Source organism: Oryctolagus cuniculus, chromosome 10 (genome assembly GCF_051225735.1).
Source record: "Oryctolagus cuniculus isolate XC-2025 breed Fujian yellow rabbit chromosome 10, ASM5122573v1, whole genome shotgun sequence".
Lineage (NCBI taxonomy): Eukaryota > Metazoa > Chordata > Mammalia > Lagomorpha > Leporidae > Oryctolagus > Oryctolagus cuniculus.
Window position 1 is genome coordinate 115,543,760 of NC_142876.1, and position 19,587 is coordinate 115,563,346.

General features: G+C 53.2%; 2 long non-coding RNA genes across 2 annotated transcripts; one reads left to right on the forward strand and one right to left on the reverse strand.

The window, feature by feature from the left end:
* Positions 1–1,157: 1,157 nt before the first annotated feature.
* Positions 1,158–5,645, reverse strand: LOC103349177 (uncharacterized). The gene is made up of 3 exons (XR_016214430.1): positions 5,214–5,645; positions 4,187–4,360; positions 1,158–3,065 (listed from the first exon to the last, which is right to left on the reverse strand). It is a non-coding gene; the product is annotated as an uncharacterized LOC103349177 (long non-coding RNA).
* On the forward strand, positions 3,283–19,320 carry LOC149124445 (uncharacterized). The gene is made up of 3 exons (XR_016214429.1): positions 3,283–4,118; positions 18,719–18,834; positions 18,925–19,320. It is a non-coding gene; the product is annotated as an uncharacterized LOC149124445 (long non-coding RNA).
* The last annotated feature ends 267 nt before the right edge of the window (positions 19,321–19,587 follow it).

The window sequence follows — 19,587 nt, forward strand, 5'->3', positions numbered from 1 at the left end:
TCACAAGGTCCCTCCCTCAGACAGGAGAATCATTTGACAACTTGAGGTCCAGCTCTTCCTCTCGTCTCCCCAAGCCTCTCCATCAGAACGTGAGCCCATGCTCTGCCTAGGAACTTCAAAGTTTGAAAGCCAAAGGCCAGACTCAGAAAAACAGAAACAGTTTGCAACTTACAGATCTTGGCCTCCGAATACAAAGTTCCAGCATTTGCAGCTAAAGTATCCAGGCTTTGGAAACCCAAAACTTTTTGATCTCCCTGTGTTTCTGCTTTCTATTTTTTTCCCTGAAAAGCTGAATGCCATTGGGAGCTGGGAGAAAGCCAAGGATTCAAGGGAAGGCCAAGTAGGTGTGTGCGGGCACACATGTGTGCTCAAGCATAGGGGAGGGAGAGGACAGTGTTAAATACTTACAGAGTGGGCCGGCACCGTGGCTCAATAGGCTAATCCTCCGCCTTGCGGCGCCGGCACACAGGGTTCTAGTCCCGGTCGGGGTGCCAGATTCTGTCCTGGTTGCCCCTCTTCCAGTCCAGCTCTCTGCTGTGGCCCGGGAGTGCAGTGGAGGATGGCCCAAGTGCTTGGGCCCTGTACCCCATGGGAGACAAGGAGAAGCACCTGGCTCCTGGCTTTGGATCAGCGCGATGCGCCGGCCACGGCGGCCATTGGAGGGTGAACCAACAGCAAAAGGAAGACCTTTCTCTCTGTCTCTCTCTCTCACTGTCCACTCTGCCTGTCATAAATAAATAAATAAATAAATACTTACAGAGTGGGCAGTTGCTGCAACACTTGGGATTCCACTTGGGATGCTGGCACCCCTGTTGGAGCGTTGAGTTTGGGTCCTGGCTCTGCTTTGAGCCGCCCTTTCTGTCAGTGAGCATCCTAGGATGCAGTAGTGTTGGCTCAGGTGGCTCAGTTCCTGCCACTCGCATGGAGACCTGGATTGAATTCCTGGCTCCAAGCCCCGCCCCCCCGCCCCCCCATGTTGCTGGCAAGTTTGGAAGAGATCTAGTGGATGGGAGACCTCGGTCCGTCTCTCTTTTCCCTCTCTGTCTCTCTGCCTTTCAAATACATAAAATTAATCATTAAAAAAGTGTGGGTAAAGGGTTAACAAAATTCTTTCTTAAGAACAAATTTGACCTTGGGTAACTTAACCATTGTGCTAACACTAGAAACTGGATAAAGGTGGAATGGTGGCTGTGTTGCCAGGCAACACTGCTTATGTTCAAATGACCCTTGGCAGGTGAATTGTGCCTGAATTACGAGGACCGAGAATGAAAATGAATGCATGACAGAGGTGTCAAAATGTTGGACCTTCCCATGTGTGGTGCCTCTTGTGTCTGGCATGGCCCCTGCAGGCCCCCGGCAGCTCTGCACGTGGAGCTGTTGTTAGGGAGATGTTGGTTCCTGCAGGCCCTGGCCTAAGGCTCACATTGAGCTGCCAGTGCAGATCTGGGGACCAACTGCTGTGGGGTCTCCTGCGGGTGGGAGGGGCCCAGTGCTGCCCTCCAGCGAGCTGCTTCCCGGACTGTGTCCCGAGCAACAGGTGCCAACAAGTATGCACCCTGGTTATGTGTGGATCTCATTTTCTAGTTGAACTCAAAACTCAAAGGAGACCCCTGGGTGGCCTTCCCTCTCTCTCGGTTACAGGTAGGGCAGCACCTGAGTGTGCGATGTCACACCACTTCACTGAACTGCCATCACACCAGGACAGCTGTGCCCACAACACAGGTACAGAGACTGGCTCAAAGTCACCCAGGAAACTGGCAGCAGAGCCTGCACTTGAACCTGAGCTTGTCTGAGGACTCACAGTCAAGTACTGGCTCTGATGGGTGGGAGATGGACACCTGTGTGCTGCTCCAGACCTCAGCACTGCTCTGAAATGCATGGAGGGAGGCAGTGAGGCTGGAGGTGGCCCCTTACAGACGACCAGTGCGACAGTGCAGCCACTCAGCACCCCCGACCTCTGCCTCTCCTGATGCCACCTGCCCCAGGGGCTGCACTGTCGGACCACAGTTTCCAGTTGTCATTGGCTATGTGGCAGATAGGTGCCCCCAGTCTGCAGAACAGCATCTTCCCGGCACAGACTGTCCCAGGCACAGCTAGGGCAGAGGTTCTGGCCAATAGCCAAACCTGATTCAAAACGGGGAGCCTGACTGCCGGCATTCCAGAACCCGTCTGATAAATGTAAGTAAGCAGAGCTCTTGTGAAAGCCTTCGGACTGATCCCATTCGTTCAGTAAAGACTTGATGGACACCCACTAGCTCAGGCTCCATGGATGCCCTTATCTGCAAGCCCACATAATCCCCTCCCTTAGGGCTTCAGTCTAGTTAGGCTATCAGGTACCACTCAGAGGAAAATGCAGGTTTTACAAGTCAGCGATGTCACCCAGGTAAGTTGCAGAGTGAACAGGAGTCCCTTGAAACTGCTGCTGCCATTGTCCACCCACATGGGAACCAGTCTCATGCCCTTACTTCTGAATTTTCCTTGGGAGACCCAAGCGGGGCGCAGTGTAGGGCAGGTACCTGTCCCTGGCCAATCAGACCCTTCCACTCCTTGGCCACTTCTGTGATTAGTCAAAGGCACGTGTGTGACATAAATCTGGTGAGTGAGCTTTGACTCTGGGACTTCTGTAGGGACAAATGGGAAAACAAAGTTCTCACTCTGTTGGGGATCTGGGGACTGGGAGGTTAAGAACCTGGAGCTACCATGGGGGCTCCAAATGAGAGCTCACCTAAGCTTGGAGCCTCATAGAGGAAAGGTGAGAGATTAGTCCTCCGGCAGTTTTCTGGCCATGTCATTGGAGATCCCAGATCCAGCTATACCAGAAGCCAGATAACCCCTGGATTTTTCTTTGAATCAACAATTACCGTTTTTGGCTTAAGACATTCAGTTGGTTTTCCTGCTACAGGACCAAGGGGTCTCACTCTCTAGAGTATTTCCTGAGCCATGGTGCTCACGCTGAGTGTTGAAGGAGACACACATGGGAACCAAGCGAAGAGGCCAAGTCTGAGGTCAGCAGGTTTGGGGCTTGAAAACCTCGAGAAATTCCAGCAAGGGCAGAGGTCTTCACCCTGCGGAGGAGGACAACGATGAATGAAAGGCGACCATGTCAGACTCTCACGAAGGCTTCAATCGTTCAGTGCTCTTCACTTCAGTGCACACGGAAATGCGCGACTCTGTTGACTTTTGATAAGACCCACACTGTAATGAGCTCCCTTTGCAGCCAGAGCTCCCTCTGCTCTGGCAAGGAGGAGGCCGGGCTGAAGCCTGCCTGCACAACCACTCTGCTGCTGAACTAGTTTTATAACATTGTATAATTCTGTGTTTCCACTTTTCTTAAATTTTAAGCGGCATTTTTCATTATGAAAGTGATGGAACAGTTTGGAATTGCGCAGGACAGAAGCCGCAGCTCGTGACCATGTCCTCAGCGCAAGCCCTCAGTGTTGCTTTGAGGCACTTTGCTCTGTCTGTTGGGCTGGCTCCACGCAGCTCATGGACCAGCACCACGCCGCACAGGCACGTGGCTCACCCGAGAGGGAGGTAGGGGGAAGGGCCGATCCTGCATTTCCAGTGCACTTCCAGGTGAGGCTAGTGCTGGTCCCAGACCACACCTGGAGTCAAGGTTGCTGAGGTCAGCTCCCGGAAGCCTCCGGCAATCCACACCGTGTCCTGGTTCTTAGGGAGCTTCCTGTGACCCCCAAACGGGATGAAAGGGCCAGAGAGGATCTGTTCGAGGCACCAGGGTTTAAGGGCTGTGAAAATCTGGGGAGAACTGTGAGGATTTGAAAGGCAGCATCAAGAAGCCACTGGAGCATGGGGGTGGACTGGAGCCGACTCGCTCAGGGTGTGGAGCCAAGGCCGAAGCTGCATCCATCCTGCCCTCCCTGCCCCTCCTCTGTGGGATGCAGAGCAAATCTAATTCCGTTTGGCTGCCAAAGTGGGCCAGATGATGAGCTTATCCAAGGCACCTGAGAGCCCCACTTGGCACGTGTTCCCAGCTGCCACTCTTGGGTATTAAGCCCTTAAGACAGCTGCTTGAGGGGTTGGGTATTTCCTCCAAGAGACATTCATAAAGTCTGCACAGCACCGGCAAGACCTAACCCAGCCTCTTATCACTGAGAGAGGTAGGTCTGGGGAAAATGTTAGGGGTAAGGGAAGAACAGCTGGCAAGTTAAGTTTGGATTGCAGGTACCTGGGATCCAACCATGTCCAGCAAAGGATAGTAAGATGGACTCCCTCGCCGGATTTCCTTGTCCAGTGAACCCTTTGTGCTGAAAGGGCTCAGGGATGTTTGGGTTCCAGTTGTTCTCTGCTGTCTTTGGTTCTGCAGGTTAAGATTTCGCTGTTTGTGCACACAGGACCCTCTCTTAAGAAACAGGAGGATGGGATTAGGTGTTAGGGCCAGAACTCAGAGTTAAAGTCAAGCACAGGGAAGGAATGGGAAAACAAGCAGTGAAACTGATCTGCTTATCTGTATTTCCAAAATTAATAAGCTGTGTGGGTTCTTGCCACGAGAATTTTGAATATTGGCTCAAACAGGCCAGGCAGCATAAGTATTTTTAAGCTTTTTATTTAGTGAGAGAAATGCATAGGGGAGTGAGGGCTTTATCTAATGGAGAAAAGAAAGTCCGGAAATTAAGTTGGGGCCTACTGAGCAGAGAGCAGGCCAGGAGCCACGTATCTCAGGCGTTTGGTTATGAGCAGCATGCAAGTACGGAAGCAAAGGCAGAGAGAACAGGCCGCCCAAAGGCCACATGCCTGAAGGCACAGGGCGACAAGGGCAACAAAGGTCAATAATGGCAAGAGAAAGGCAGGGCCCACTGTTTTCCTGGGCTTTTATCCACTTCCAAAGGGACGTGGGCACATAGCCTGATGGAAATGTGGGCATTCAGGTGTGGTCAGGTGGGGGAATGAGATTACACAGGGCGTGGTGAAGGCGTGGTCTTCCAGCTCACAAGCCTAATCAATTGATCCTATCTGCCTGCCTGTGTCAGTTTCCAAGGTGTGGCTCAGGCAGGGGCTATCTGGTTTCCCGCTCCTACTTGCCACGCAGGCACCCGCCTTCCGCTCCCCCTGCAGCCCTGGTGACAACAGGTCCGAGGTGGATCTAAAGCCCCACCTCACCTCCAGTGCTCCAGCCTCACTGAAGGAGTCCAGCTCACCTCCGTGCCTCACTCGTGCTCTTCCCTGCCTCCATCGGCAAGGCACAAGGCACAAACCTGTATTCGTTGCTCAAAGTCTTCTCACACCCGTCGTGCAATGGCTGATCTCTTCCCCACACCTTCCCTGAGTCCTGGGCGCACCTTACACAAAGCAAGTCGAGGAGGAGGAGGAGGAGGAGGATTCACAGGTTTATGCAACAGAAACGTGCAGGTGGCAGAGCTGGCTTCAGACACACAGATGAGGGCTAAGCTTGTGCAGCTGGGACTGCTTCTGGCTGTCGATTGTGCTTTATATGTGAGGGCTTCTACTGTAGCCTCTGGAAGCTTCCGGAAGCCCCTTGCTCCACTCTCCTACTTTAAGTTTAGCAGAAGGCTTCACTCCCCCAGGATACGGAGTCCTAGAATTGCATCTGATTGGTCCGGCTAGGGTCATGGGCTGATTTTTGAACCAACAGCTGTGGCCTAGCCCAAGTCATCTGAGCACCCCTGGCATCGGACTAGAGTGGGAAGGAGCAGATTCTGGGGGGTAATCTAGGTCCTGGTCCTGGAACCCAGGGCGAATGAGGACCTGGCAGCCAGAATGAACCAGTGCCCAGTATAGATGGATCTTGAACTTTTTTTTTTTTTTTTTGACAGGCAGAGTGGATAGTGAGAAAAAAGAGACAGAGAGAAAGATCATCCTTTTACCATTGGTTCACTCTCCAATGGCCGCTGCAGCTGGCGCACCGCACTGATCCAAAGCCAGGAGCCAGGTGCTTCTCCTGGTCTCCCATGCGGGTGCAGGGCCCAAGCAATTGGGCCATCCTCCACTGCCTTCCCGGCCCACAGCAGAGAACTGGCCTGGAAGAGGGGCAACCGGGACAGAATCTGGTGCCCCGACCAGGACAAGAACCCAATGTGCCGGCGCTGCAGGTGGAGGATTAGCCTATTGAGCCACGGTGCCGGCCATGATCTTGGACTTTTCACACGGCGCTGTGATGAGTGTGTGTGTCGCTCCTCCAAGCCAGCAGAGAACAAGTTCCTTCTCATTCATCATTCCAGAGAACATGGGTCCAGCCCAGGGCAAGAGGAGTTTTAAAAATGGTCATGAAATTGTTCTCTTTAGGCATTTGCCTGCTGTGTGACCTACATAGCAAGTCGATCAGAACAAGGTTTTTGTGACATAGATATTGAGCAAATGCTTCCTGACATTTTAAAAGTTGTAAATCGAGGTTTTGCTCAGCGTCTGGGTACCTCCCTGAGTCCTCACAACACTGGGGCAAGGATGTTCCCCTCTCTGATGAGAAGCCTGGGGCCCAGAGGTGACACAGCCAGAAAGGACAGTCGCTGGGGTTAATCCAGGCAGGCTGCCTCCTTTGTACTCAGGTGGGCTGAAGGGGGTCTCAGGGGCGCAGGGTGGGGAAGATCTCAGAATCACCTTTGGGATTCAGGAACCATTGCTCTGTCTTTGGGTTTCTTCGGGCCAGACCCCAAGACAGGGAGGGGGTGTGAATGTTATACTCGGAAGGGGACCCAGGGAACAAGGTGGGAGGGGGCAGTCCACGAAGAGCACTTTGGCTGCAGGTAGCACTGTGGGCAGCCGGGGACTTGCAGGGCCTGGGGGTTTGAATGCTGAGAGAGACCTGAGCCTGGCAGGCTCACGCCCCAGCGCTCTTCAGCTTGGCCCGGCTGCTCCCAGGGGGCAGTGATTCGTGAGCAAGTCCAGCAGCAAGGACAAAGCCTTGGGCATTGCCAGGGGGACAGGCCAGTGTAGGCAGCAGAGGGTGAGGGGCCTCCCGCAGGGCACTGGCAGAGGCTGACCCCGAAGCCATTGCCTCCCACTCGGGCAGCCTCTCTTCCTAGAAAGAAAGGTCAGAACTTTACGCTGGAGCACCCCACACCCCTGTGGCTCTGTCTGTCCCTGTCTGGTCCGAGGAGGCCCTGAGGTGGCTGTGACCAGCTGGGCCATTCTGGCCGGGGTCACTGCTTCTCTGATTCGCCTTTCTTGCTCTTTTCCTCTGATTCTGTGAGCGTTGCACAAGATGCTCATGAAAAACATCCTGGGGGCTCCAGAGGCAGTGCCTGTGGCTCAATAACCAGCCAAGCTAATTAGTTTCCATGTCTACTAAGAAAACAGTGAGGTCACACTGCAAACACACACGGGGAGAAGCGGTCGTGCAGGGCACACCGGGGACCCTGGAGAGCATGGGGCGCGGCGGCAGCAGCACTGCTTCCAGCTCTACTCTGCCACTCACTCACCTCTTTCAGCCTCAGTCTCCTTGTCTGTGAAATGGGCATACTACTAGGACCTACCGTGGGGAGAAAACGCAGTGGGGGCTGGTGCCTTCTCCTTGGGCAACAGTGTTCAGAGTTTCCTGATAATCGTCCAAAGTCTTCTGTCCATTTTTCCTTTCTCTGTGACTGCCATCTTGAATCTGGAAGTTTCCAAGAAAATGGGTCCCCTGAGATGGTGCCAAGTTGCAGCCGCCACTTCCTCAGGTTTGTAGCAAATGGGACGTGAGGAGACCAGCTTCCTCCGGCTAGGAGGGACCCTGTGGGCCAGCTCACCAGCAGGGGCCAGTCTGTTTCAGGGCCTCCCCAAGCTCCTTGCTCCACAGAGGTCTCCATCCCTGGGGGAAGTGTGTGTGAGCGTGGGGACAGTGCAGGCTGTCCCCTGACATAGTTGTCTTGCCTTTCCCATCACAGTCACCGCTGCGGTCAGCTTTCCTTGCTGTGGTCCAAACACCCTGGGAGCTCCTGGGATGTTTCTCTCCTCTGCCGACTCCAAGTAGACAGAGCCAGGAGGCCTCCCTCCCTAAGGCTCCACCCTCACCATGCAGAGCACCTTCAGAGCTAGGCTGAGCCAGCCTACGGAAGGAACCTTCTGGAAACGTTGGCCTGTCTCATGTGCCACTGCCCCCAGCTGAGGCCTGTGGTCTTCAAACGGGCAGCCTCAGCCTTGCTCCAGAGCAGCAGGGAGGGGGTGGGAAGGGAGGGAGGATGGGGCACGGGCAGCCCCGTGTCCGCCCTGTGTACCCACAACTAGGGGCTGGGAGGCGCTTCTGCACAGGTGCTGCAAGCTGCAGGCTTGAGCTCCTAGCACTTGTGAAGTCTCTGGGGCAGTTCTACGTGATAGCTGAGTAGGGTGTGGCTGGGGCACAAGCCAACCACCAGCAGTCAGGTCTGCTTACCAGTCTGGGTCCTGAACCTTAGTAGGTTCCACTAGAGGGGTTCAAAGTCTGCCCTCCTCCAATCATGATAAAATAATCAAGCCCCCTCCGTACCAGCTCCCCTCCACCAGCTGAGGCCTCATTCCCTGGCTGGGCCTTGGACCACACCCTCTCATCTCCCCAGTGCTGGTCATCCCCTGCTGGCCTGGAGGCAGAGTCTGGCCTTGGGATCCAGAGTGATTCTGAATCTGGACTCCACTGCCCTTCTGGGTGACACTGGGACGTTTGGAATCTTGTCTGCTGCTCTGCGTTGTCAGCTATAAAGCAGACCTCATAAGGCCAACTCTGCAGTGCAAGTCCATGCAGAGCACAAGCCAGAGTCCTCCCAAAGGTTAAACAAGCTGACCCTTCTTCCCCACTGAACTCCTGAGTGTCCCCTCCCTTCGACGCCCTCCTCCTAGCTGTGTAGCCTACTTGCTCTGCCAGGCCTGCTGCTTTCTCTGGGCCTGCACAGACACTGTCCCCTCAGACTTCCACGGGGCTCCCTGCCCTCCTCCAGAGCTGGGGAGAGGGATCTAGGAAGTAAGGAAAAGGAGCAGGGGCTGGGGCACTGTGCGCACCACGGGCAGCCGAGGCTCAGTCCTGTTGGAGACTCTGGATGCACCCTAAGAGCATAGCTCAGAGTCGTGTCTTGCAAAGGGCAAGGGATCCGGGCATTTGTGCACCAGCTGCCACTGATTGTTGGCTGAGGGCTGTCCTTGGGCACTCACTCCAGGCACTTCCAGCCTGCCCTGGACCTGGGCTGAGCTTACTCCTGCAGCCAGAGAATCACCTGTGGGCAGAGGCACAAGTGTTTTGCAGTAAGAAGCTATGGGCAGGGGTCTTTGAGGGCATCGGCTGCAAGTGCCACCCATGCCATCTGCTGGCATTAGGGCTCTGTGCACACGAGGGTTATCTTCCAGAAGCATCTTGTCTAGGGAGTTGGCCTTCAGTGGCACCTTCCGTCCACAAGTCCTGGCACCCCGTTTCCCCTCGGATTCCTGACCTCATTTTTCATCTGCCGCAAACAAGTGTGTCTCCCCCAAAACCATGCATCTGAGAGTGTGGAAGTGGTGGATCCCTGCAACAAATGGAGGTGCTATTGCCAGCAGGGAGCAAGGACAGAGGACAGAAAGAAACCTCAGGGGTTCCCTGGGCTCCTAGACCTGGCCATTGTGGGCCTCTCCTTACCCTATGCCCCTCAAGATGCTCATTGTGTCATCTCACTCCAGGACGATGCCACAGACCAATAGCAGGGAGTGTGCTAAGTGAGGTCAGCAGAGAGGAGCCCCCACCCCCACCCCCAGCCCCCACCCTGCCTGGAAGGACCAGAGGGAGCACAGACCCTCACTTCTGCCTGCCAGCCTTTCTGTTCATGATGCTGTAACAACTTCCACCAGGCTGGGAGAAGCCTGGGTGGCTTGGACACACAGAAACATTATTTCTCACTATTATGGGGGCTGGGAAATCCAAGATCAAGGTCCTGGTGATACAGGGTCTGCTGAGTGTTGTTGTGGCCAGAGGGGTGAGGGTCTCTCAGGTAAGGGCACTGATCGCAGACAAGAGGGTGTCGCCCTCATGAGCAGTTCCCCTCCTCCATGCCCTGCCTCCAAAGCCATCACACTGAGGGTGCAGCTTGCAACATGAGGTGTGGGGACATGGACATTTGACTTACGTCCCAGGTCCAGAGTTGGTGTGAGAAATGAGCAGTTCTATGTGTCGGTTACCCAGGAAGAGCAATCCAGTTCCCCTATGATAAACCGTGCCCCTGGCGGCTTGCTTTGGGGAGTTTGTGCTTGCCCTGAATTCCCAGGACAACCTTCATGCTTTCTGTGACTGTTGGGCTGACTCCCTGCCTAGGCTCCCTGAGATCCGGCTACTCGCATCCAACTGGGGACGTGCGGATGAGTGTGTGCTCACACCCACAACACACACGCTCCCATCACTTTAGATACAACACTGCCTGTTTGCCCAGCCTGGGGAAGGGGGTGTGTCGGTGCCAGGCTGTGAATTCTTAGACAGCTGGGTGTGAGTGTGACGCTGGCGGTTATGGCACAGCTCCATCACGCCCTGTCTCACCCACGCAGAGCCATGCACCTGTGAGCAGCAAAGCTGCAGATGCTGTGGGTCCTGGGGAAGCTGAGCTGTGTGTTCTCCACAGATGGTGAGTGTGACCCAGCAAGGCCCTAGGGGAGGAGGAGGAGGCCTGGCCTCCCCCAGCCTATCTTGGGGTGACCTGATGGGTAGCCCGATAAACCCCACCCTTGGATGAAAACCAAAGCCTTTATCTTCAGGAAATTATGATATAGAAAAACCTGGGTTGTGGAACTGTCCGAGAAACCCAGCTTCTGGTCCCAGTTCCACGATGTAAAGAGTCGTGTGTGCTCAGCTGCTCCCTGAGCCTTGCTGGGCCCCTCACCTCTGAAGTGGAGCTCTGTTTCTCGGGCTTGTGTTCAAGGTCCCCTGGCTTTGTGCTCTTACTCTACAATGTCAAATCACAGCATTTCACTGTGCAAGTGAGCATGTGGGGAAAGAGTGGCATCCATGCCACTTTGTCCCAATGCAGACATACCAGGAAACTTTGCTAGTTTCCCTGGGGCTCAGCTCCTGCCCCCCAGCTCTGGCATTCCCACACATGCAGGCCAGAGGGGTCCACAGATCATCTCCTCTCTGGAGTCAGCCCCTTCCTAGTTCCCACGGGTCTCAGGCTGTAGGGAAAGGGGAGGACGAGAATTGCTGTGGTTGCTAGGGACAGCCAGTGGCAAGCCCCTGGTCTGCGTGCTTAGGAACTTAACGGTGTATCTGACCTCCAGTGCTGTCGCTCCCCCTCTCATGGAGGAACGACACAGGACCCTGCGCTGTTCTTTTGTCTGCTCGGCCCTTCCCGGGTTTGCTGCTGGTCCTTCCCAGGTTGGCTGCCAACCCCTCCACCTCCGTGGAGTGGCGGCTCCCCCTGCCACTTTCCCCGCTTCCGCAGAGGAGTGGCACACCGCCGGCCGGCTCTCTCGGGGGCTGCTCAGGTGTTCTTCAGATGTTTCTGGTGCATGTTGTCTCTCTCCTCCTTTATAGTCCTCTTCCACCAATCCCAACTCTGCTGCCCACATGCGGAGCACGCTGCTCTCCTCCAATCAGGAGCAGCTCCTGCAGTTTATTGGTCGAACGGGAGGCAGCTGCACAGAAGCTATTTACTCCTCTCCCAGCGCCATATTGTGGGAGAGCAGATGCATAGAATAAGTCTTAATTCCAGTAACTTAGTCTAGTCCGAGTTGCTCCCCACACAGTGCCATTAGATTCCAGCCCCAACAGGTCACCTGCACTTGGTTTCCCTCCATCCCTGTCTCTTCCACACTCTCCAAGTTGGCCCGGTTCTCAGGCTCTCCCTCACTGTCACAGGGTGGCTGCCAGCAGCATCTGGTTCTCACGAGCTGAGAAGAACCAAGTCTCCAATCCAGCAGCCTCAGCAAAAGCTTTAGACTTCCTCGGCCCAAGCAGGCACGGTGGCCAGGGGCATGCATGGTCCCCACTGGCTCAGACCTGCGTTACCCTATGCCTCTCAAGATGCTCATTGTGTCATCTCACTCTAGGACGATGCCACAGACCAATAGCAGGGAGTGTGCTAAGTGAGGTCAGCAGAGAGGAGCCCCCACCTGTGGGGAGCAATCCGGACTAGACTGAGTTACTGGAATTAAGACTTATTCTATGCATCTGCTCTCCCACAATATGGCGCTGGGAGAGAAGTAAACAGCTTCTACACAGCTGCCTCCAGTTCAGCTAATAAACTGTAGGACTTGCTCCTGATTGGAGGAGAGCAGCGTACTCGGCATGTGGGCAGCCGAGTTAGGATTGGCGGAGGAGGACTATAAAGGAGGAGAGAGACGGCATGCACCGGGAACATCTAAGGGGAACATCTAAGGGGAACACCTGTGCAGCCCCCGAGAAAGCCGGCCGGCGGTGTGCCGCTCCCCTGCGGAAGTGGGGAATGTGGCCAGGGGGAACTGCCCTTCCACGGAGGTGGAAGGGACAGTAGCCAACCCGGGAAGAACCAGCAGCAAACCCGGGGAGGGCCGAGCAGACGAAAGAACAGCGCAGGGTTTAGTGTTGCTCCTCCACGAAGAGGGGGAGCGACACCCACCCCCACCCCCAGCAGGCAGACTCACATGGACCGGGTGTGTGGGAGGCTGACTCCCTGTCTTAGTCTTTTCTCTGCTGTAGTAACAAAGCCTCGAGAGCAGGCGATTCAGAAAGAGCAGAAGTGTCTTTGGTTTGGCTAGGAGGGCCAAGAGCATGGTCCTAGCCTCCGGTGAGGGCCCTCTCACTGCACCGTGGCATGGCAGAGGGCATTACACGGGCCAGATGAGCGAGCTGCTGGCTGCGGTTTCTCCTCCTCTTCTCATAAAGCCACGAATGCCTCTCTCAGGACCTCATCTAATCCTATTCGCATCCCCATGTCTACCCCCAAATGCCATCAGTGAGTGAATCTGGGGATTAAGCCTCTAACATGAGCTTTTGTTGTTTGTTTTTAGTTTTTGAAACATTTTTATTGGGCATTTAAGATTCCAATTTTTTATTTTAATTTTTAATCAGTTTTTTAACAGATTCAATATGATTTAAATCCCTCTCTCCCTTCCTCCTCCCCCTACCTTCCTTCCTTCTCCCTTTTTTTTTTTTTTTTGGTTTTTGAGATAACATGTTTTACATTTACATTACAGTAAAAAGGCTTAATATTTCACCAAATTAGAAGTTTAATAACAAAGAAAAAGGCCTAGTTTAGTGGGAATATAGAGAATGGCTATAAACAATAATTGAATGGAAAAATGACCATTTTACCCATGAACAGTAAAGTTTAAAGTAATCACATATCATTAAAACTATAGCATATAACATTCTTATCCTTTGGTTTGACAAAGGTATAAAACAAAGTTTTGGAGGGTGAACCAACAGCAAAGGGAGGACCTTTCTCTCTGTCTCTCTCTCTCACTGTCCACTCTGCCTGTCAAAAAAAAAAAAAACTATTTGCAGCAATAATTATGCACGCAGACTTTTATTCTTTCTTTTTTGCTTGTTTTTTGAATGTTAGCTCCCTCATATAAGGGAGAACAAGCAGTATTTGTCTTTCTGGGTGTGGCTTATTTCACTCACCAAGATGTCCTCCAGTTGCATTCATTTTGCTGCAAATGGTAGAATTTCATTTTTTTTTTTTTTGACAGGCAGAGTGGACAGTGAGAGAGAGAGACAGAGAGAAAGGTCTTCCTTTGCCGTTGGTTCACCCTCCAATGGCCGCCGCGGCCGGCGCGCTGCGGCCGGCGCATCGCGCTGATCCGATGGCAGGAGCCAGGTACTTATCCTGGTCTTCCATGGGGTGCAGGGCCCAGGCACTTGGGCCATCCTCCACTGCACTCCCTGGCCACAACAGAGAGCTGGCCTGGAAGAGGGGCAACCGGGACAGAAGCCGGTGGCCTGACCGAGACTAGAACCCGGTGTGCCGGCGCCACAAGGTGGAGGATTAGCCTAGTGAGCCGCGGCGCCGGCCGAATTTCATTCTTTTTTATAGCTGAATAATATTCCAGTGTGTGTGTGTGTGTGTGTATGCACGCACACACTTCTTTATCCATTCATCTGATGATGGACACCTTGGCTGGTTCCAGGTTTTGGCTACTGTGAACCGTCTCTCTCTGATACAATGTGTTCAAGTCTTTCAGGTGTATACCCAGAAGTGGGATTGCTGATCATAGGGCAAATCTATTTATACTTTTTCAAAAAATATACACTGTTTTTCACGGTGACTATAGTAATTTACATTCTCGTCAACAGTATGTAAGTATTCCCCTTTCTCCACATCCTCACCACATTTGCCACTCTGCATTTTGGATTTTAGCCACTCCTTGTGGTTTCGGTTTGCATTTCCTGTAACATGAGCTTTGGAAGGGCAGGTTTCCAGGACAGCATTCCCCAGACAGAAACTGGGGGGTTCCTGCCACACAAGAGGCTGGGGCACTGCTGAGCCAAACCTCAGCTGTCTGCCACACAGGCCATTTCTGCTCTGAGCCTTCTCCTGAGTGCCTTCAGCCAGGGGCCAGGGTTCCTGCACTGCCCATTGGCCTGTGGAACTCCTACATCCTGCTCGTGTGATGTGAGCATTCCAGGGGTGGCGTGTGTGATGGCTCTACGTACTGCATGGAGCAAGGCAGTCTGCCTCTGTGCATGGGACAACGTGTTTCCCAGTCACTTTCTTTCCTTTTTCTTTTTCTTTTTTTTTTAAAGATTTTTTTTTTATGTGAAAGGCAGAGTTACAGAGAGGCAGAAGCAGAGAGAAAGAGGTCTTCTATCCACTGGTTCACTCCCCAAATGGCCTCGATGACCAGAGCTGACCCTATCAGAATCTAGAAACCAAGAGCTTCTTCCAGGTCTCCCACATGGGTGCAGGGGCCCAAAGTCCTGGGCCATCTTCCACTGCTTTCCCAGACCATAGCAGAGACCTGGATCAGAAGAGGAGCAGCCGGGATTTGAAGCAGCGCCCATATGGGATGCCGGCACTGCAGGTGGCGGCTTTACCTGTTACACCACAGTGCCAGGGCCCCCCTGTCACTTTTCTTCCTTCCTTCCTTCCTTCCTTCCTTCCTTCCTTCCTTCCTTCCTTGAAAAAAGATTTCTATTTATTTATTTGATATGTAGCATTAAAGACAGTGAGAGGGAGAGACAGAGAGGTCTTCCATCCACTGGTTCACTCTCCAGATGGCTGCAACAATCTGAGCTGGCCCCATCCAAAGCCAGGAGCCAGGAGCTTCTTCCAGGTCTCCCATGCTTTTTCCAGAGGACAGCAGAGCTGGATCAGAAGAGGAATAGCCAAGACTAGAACTGGCGCCCATATGGGATGCTGGTGCCACAGGCAGGCAGAGGATTAACCCGCTGTGCCACAGTGCCAGCCCCTGCCCTGACCCCACTCACTTTCATAGGCAGGCTGGGCATCCCCTGAGCTCTGGCCATGGAAAGTGGACTTGAACTCCGGTTCCTCCCCTAGCACGGGGTCCCTTCACTCTCCCAAGCTTCATTTCCTTATCTGTGAAATGGGTGTGAGAAGAGCCCCCAGCACAAGTCCTAGTATGAAACAGGCACTTTCAGGTGTGCATTGCAATAAATAAAGCCTTGAAAGCATGAACCAAAGTGTGAGGACAGCCGCGGCCGCCTGGATGGACTCCCTGGGAGGAGCACAGAATCGGTCACTGAACACAAGGCTGAGGAAGGTGGGTGCAGAGATGGAGACCGGTTTGCCCCGGCGCCTTCTGCATCTTCCTCGCTGGAAACTCCTCTTCCCCACGCAGGACCAGGGGGACACACAGTCTTCCCATAAGATCATGACCCTGGCTCCCTTGCAGCCCCAGATATGGTTGCCCCACATGGCTCCAGGGAGGAGCCAGCCTTCGCTGCAGCCCCTCCCCCACCGCTGCCTCCCAGATCTCTGTCCCCATCTGTGTCCTCCTGGTCCAGGCAGGAAATTAAAGTGAGCATCAGGGCGTCTGCAATGAGCAGCTCAGTTCCCAGGCCCTGAGCATCTGCAAACAGGAATGGGGTTCGTGGTTCAGGGGCCTCCTGGCACCCACGGCCAAACCTGGCTGGTTTCCACTTCTGGAATAGGAAGGGTGGGGACAGCAGGGACGAAATAGAGAAGTTGACAAAGCATGGGGAGGGCCAGGGCCAGGAGCCTCTCAGGGAAGAGGCAATGGAGTATACGGTTAGACCACTCCCTTGGCCTCAGTCCTCTCATGTGTAGAGTGGGGTTTGCGGCACACCTGGCAGGTGAGCCTGCTGTCAAGTTAGGATACGGATGGCCCTCTGGTCTTACCCCTTCTGTCCCTGATGTGGGGCTCGGTTTGTCTTTTTTCTAATTCTTTGCGGTGTCACCTTAACTCGTTGATCTGACCTCTTTCTTGTTCTTTGATGTTTGTGTGTACTGGTGTAACCTTCCCTCTTCACTGCAGTCTTAGCTACTAGGATAAGGAATCAACCTAGGTATCTCTTTGTGGATGAATGGAGAAAGATCACATGGACTACTATTTGGTGTCATTTGTGCCTGAGCATGCAGGACCTCATGCTCAGTGAAATAAGGCAGGCACAGAAAGACGAAGACAGCAGAATCTCACATGTGCAATGGAAGGAAGCCGGCTCACAGTAGTGGAGGTCAGACTGACAGTGACCAGAGGCTGGGGGAGGGAGAGGGGAGAGAAGCTGGCCCAAGGGTCAGCTGGAAGTTTCAGTTAGACAGGGGAAAGAAGCTTTCCTGATGTGCTGAGCAGCATGGTGACCATAATTCATAAATAATGCACTGTATATTTTAAGGTTTTTAAAAAGAAGATCATAGTACAGAATAATAGTACACATGTGGGGTGATGTACTGGTTAACCTGGATGGTGTAATCATTCTACATTGGAAATATACATCAACGCATTCTACCCTGTAAGTACATATAATTATTATTTAAAACATTTGAATACAGTAGATGACTCGCCTCCACGGATCGGTATGGACAATGGGAAAAGTTCATTTTACAGCAGGCCCACCTGGGAAAGTCCACATGGGCAGGTGATCAGGGTCCCTGTGAGCAAGGAGTCATGTCAACAGCAATTGCTTTGCCAGGACGAGCTGGTGCCACCGCCTCCCCTCTGTGGGTTCCTTCTGTATACAGACAATCCCACTGAAACTCTCAGAAGAACTCAGGCAAATCCCAGTGGGAGCCCCCTCCCCAAGACACCTAGCCAGTCCAGCTCAAAAATGTCAAGGGCTACAGAGAGTCTAAGGAGCTCTTAGTGACTGGAGGGGACCCGGGGTGACCTGAGGCCGTGACAGCTAGATGCTACGTGTCCCTGACAGGATCCTGGTCTAGAGGCAGGCACTGGGAGTGGAGGGTGGCATCCAGGAAGTGGGCAGTCATGCCCGGCAGGGGTTCCAGGCTGGCTTCTGGGCTGGGACTCAGAAGATGTTAAGGACACAGGAAGGCTGCAGGCATGGGGGCATGTGGTGGAATGAGAAGGCCATGCCAAGATGGCCACTGGCAACAGAGCCTTCCTGGCAACAGGCTTTGATTGGATGGCTTCAGAAATCACAAGGCAACGGATCCTGGCTGGCAACAGGCTGTGATTGGATGGCTTCGGAAACTGCCTGGCAACAGGCTGTGATTGGCTAGGGAATAACACCCCCCCCAACTGGATTGGCTGCCTCAGCTATATAAGCTGCTGTACCAACTGAAATAAATGAGTCTGCAGGCTGCTTGCCTCAGGCCTGCTTTCACTCAACTCCCGACTCCCGGGGTCTGTGTGGTGACTCTGCACCTCTTGCCCCCACCATGCTCCTCCTCTCAGAATGAATCCACAGCAACAGGGGCACTCTCTGCCACCTCTGTAACTTTTCTGTAGAAGTGTTTTACATTTTTTTTAAGTTTATAAAAAGAAACACATTAAATGCTTAGCATAGCCCCCCACATGTAGAGGGCGCTCCATGAGGGTTCAGAGCAGACAGGAGTTTGGTATCTTAGGCCAATACAGTCTCAGATGCAGTAAGAAGAGGACAGCATATGGTCCATGAACGAGGCTACCTCTATGAAAATCCTGGGATCAGGATGTGCTGTGAGATTTCAGACAAGTTACTCAACACCTCTGTTTTCTCATCTAAAAACTGAGACTAATACTAGCACTTGCCCTTGAGGTTGTTCTGTGGGATTCAATAAGACACTGATGCTCAGAAAAGTGGGCTTTTTATCATCCAGGGTATGAGTGTCCATATCTTTATACTTCATCCTATGCCTTGGCTAAGAATCTAATTTCCTGTGGTCTCATCTAATCTTTTTTCTCCCATTGAACTCCGTGAATTCATCCACTGCTGAGTAACTTACTGTCAGAGCCGGAGGTGCTGGAGCCGAAATGAAGGCTAAGACACATTTTTAGTTTGCAGACTGCGGATGTGTAGAAAAATCATTTTAACATGCCAATAGGGGCCCTGAAATAAACTAAAGCTCTTGGCGTAACCACTGATGAAAACATGCTGCTATGGCTGAGGCCAGCAGGCGATCACGTCCTTAGGAGGCTCTGTGCTGGGAGAGGACATGCTCTGGTGGCCAGGCTCACAGGAAAAATCATGGCTGGCTCTATCAGACCGTCTTCCCTCTCCCTCCTTGAAAGCATCGAGAAGCCCGGACAGACGGTTAACAGACAAGGCAGAAGATAATTGCTCTCCCACCCCATCCCACTCCCTGGGGGCCCAGCAGGGTGAGAACTCACTGGTGCTCAAAACATGCAGCGTCAGAACACAGACACAGACTGCTGTGACACATGTGCCTTCTGCTGTGACAAAACCGGTGCTGAGCAAAACTTCTGCATCCTGCAGGTGATGCCCACGCAGCATTTTCTGCTTGCAAATTATTTCCGCTCTGTCACCAGCATCCTGTGTGCACAGCTGGGCAAGAGAATGGAGGCGCCAAGAGCTGACGTGATGCACTCAAGGTAACCCAAGGGGTCAGGGGGGACCCCTCAGAGGAAGCCTGGGCTCTTCTCACCAGAAAAGGGTGTCCCTGTCCTTCCCCTTTCTTCCAGAACAAACCCAGGTCCCTGTGTGAGACACGGACGCCTGAGACCCGGTTTAGAAGACCACATCCTAGAAAAGGGTGTAGCCTGGTAAAGAACACACCGGGCTGCGGCCTGCATTTTTGGTTCTTGATAGAGAAGACATTCCTGCCAGCCCCAGATGCTTGGAAAGCATCAAAGGAAGAGGAGTCTGAGGAAAGAGGACCCGTGAGAAATCGCTGGTGTACCTGGAGAACATTCCGGTCATCCAAGGCAAAGCTTGCTGTGCCTCTCTAGGCCTTGGTGTATGTGAGCACTGGAGGGAGAAGGCACACTCTCTGGCTTGGCTCTCGGCCTTGAAACGTCCTAGGATGTGATGATAATAAAGGATGCTCCTCTCATGAGAACTGCTGACTAGGGCAATTGTGCTAACCTGCGGGGCTAAGATGGAGATGATGACCAAGACAGGCAGTGTACAGAGCAAGCCAGACGCTCTTCTCTGGGCGCATCCACAGACTGCCACGCTCCTCTCCTGCTCACTGCTCCAGGACCTCCACTCAGTGGCCTCACTGCCAGAGGCCAGCTGAGCAAGGAGACCTAGGTCCTGGCTTCCTGGTCACCTGACTTTTTCTTCTCTCCTGCCTCTTTGTTCTGTAGAAATCCTCGTCTCTTTCTGAGGGAAGCCAATGTCGG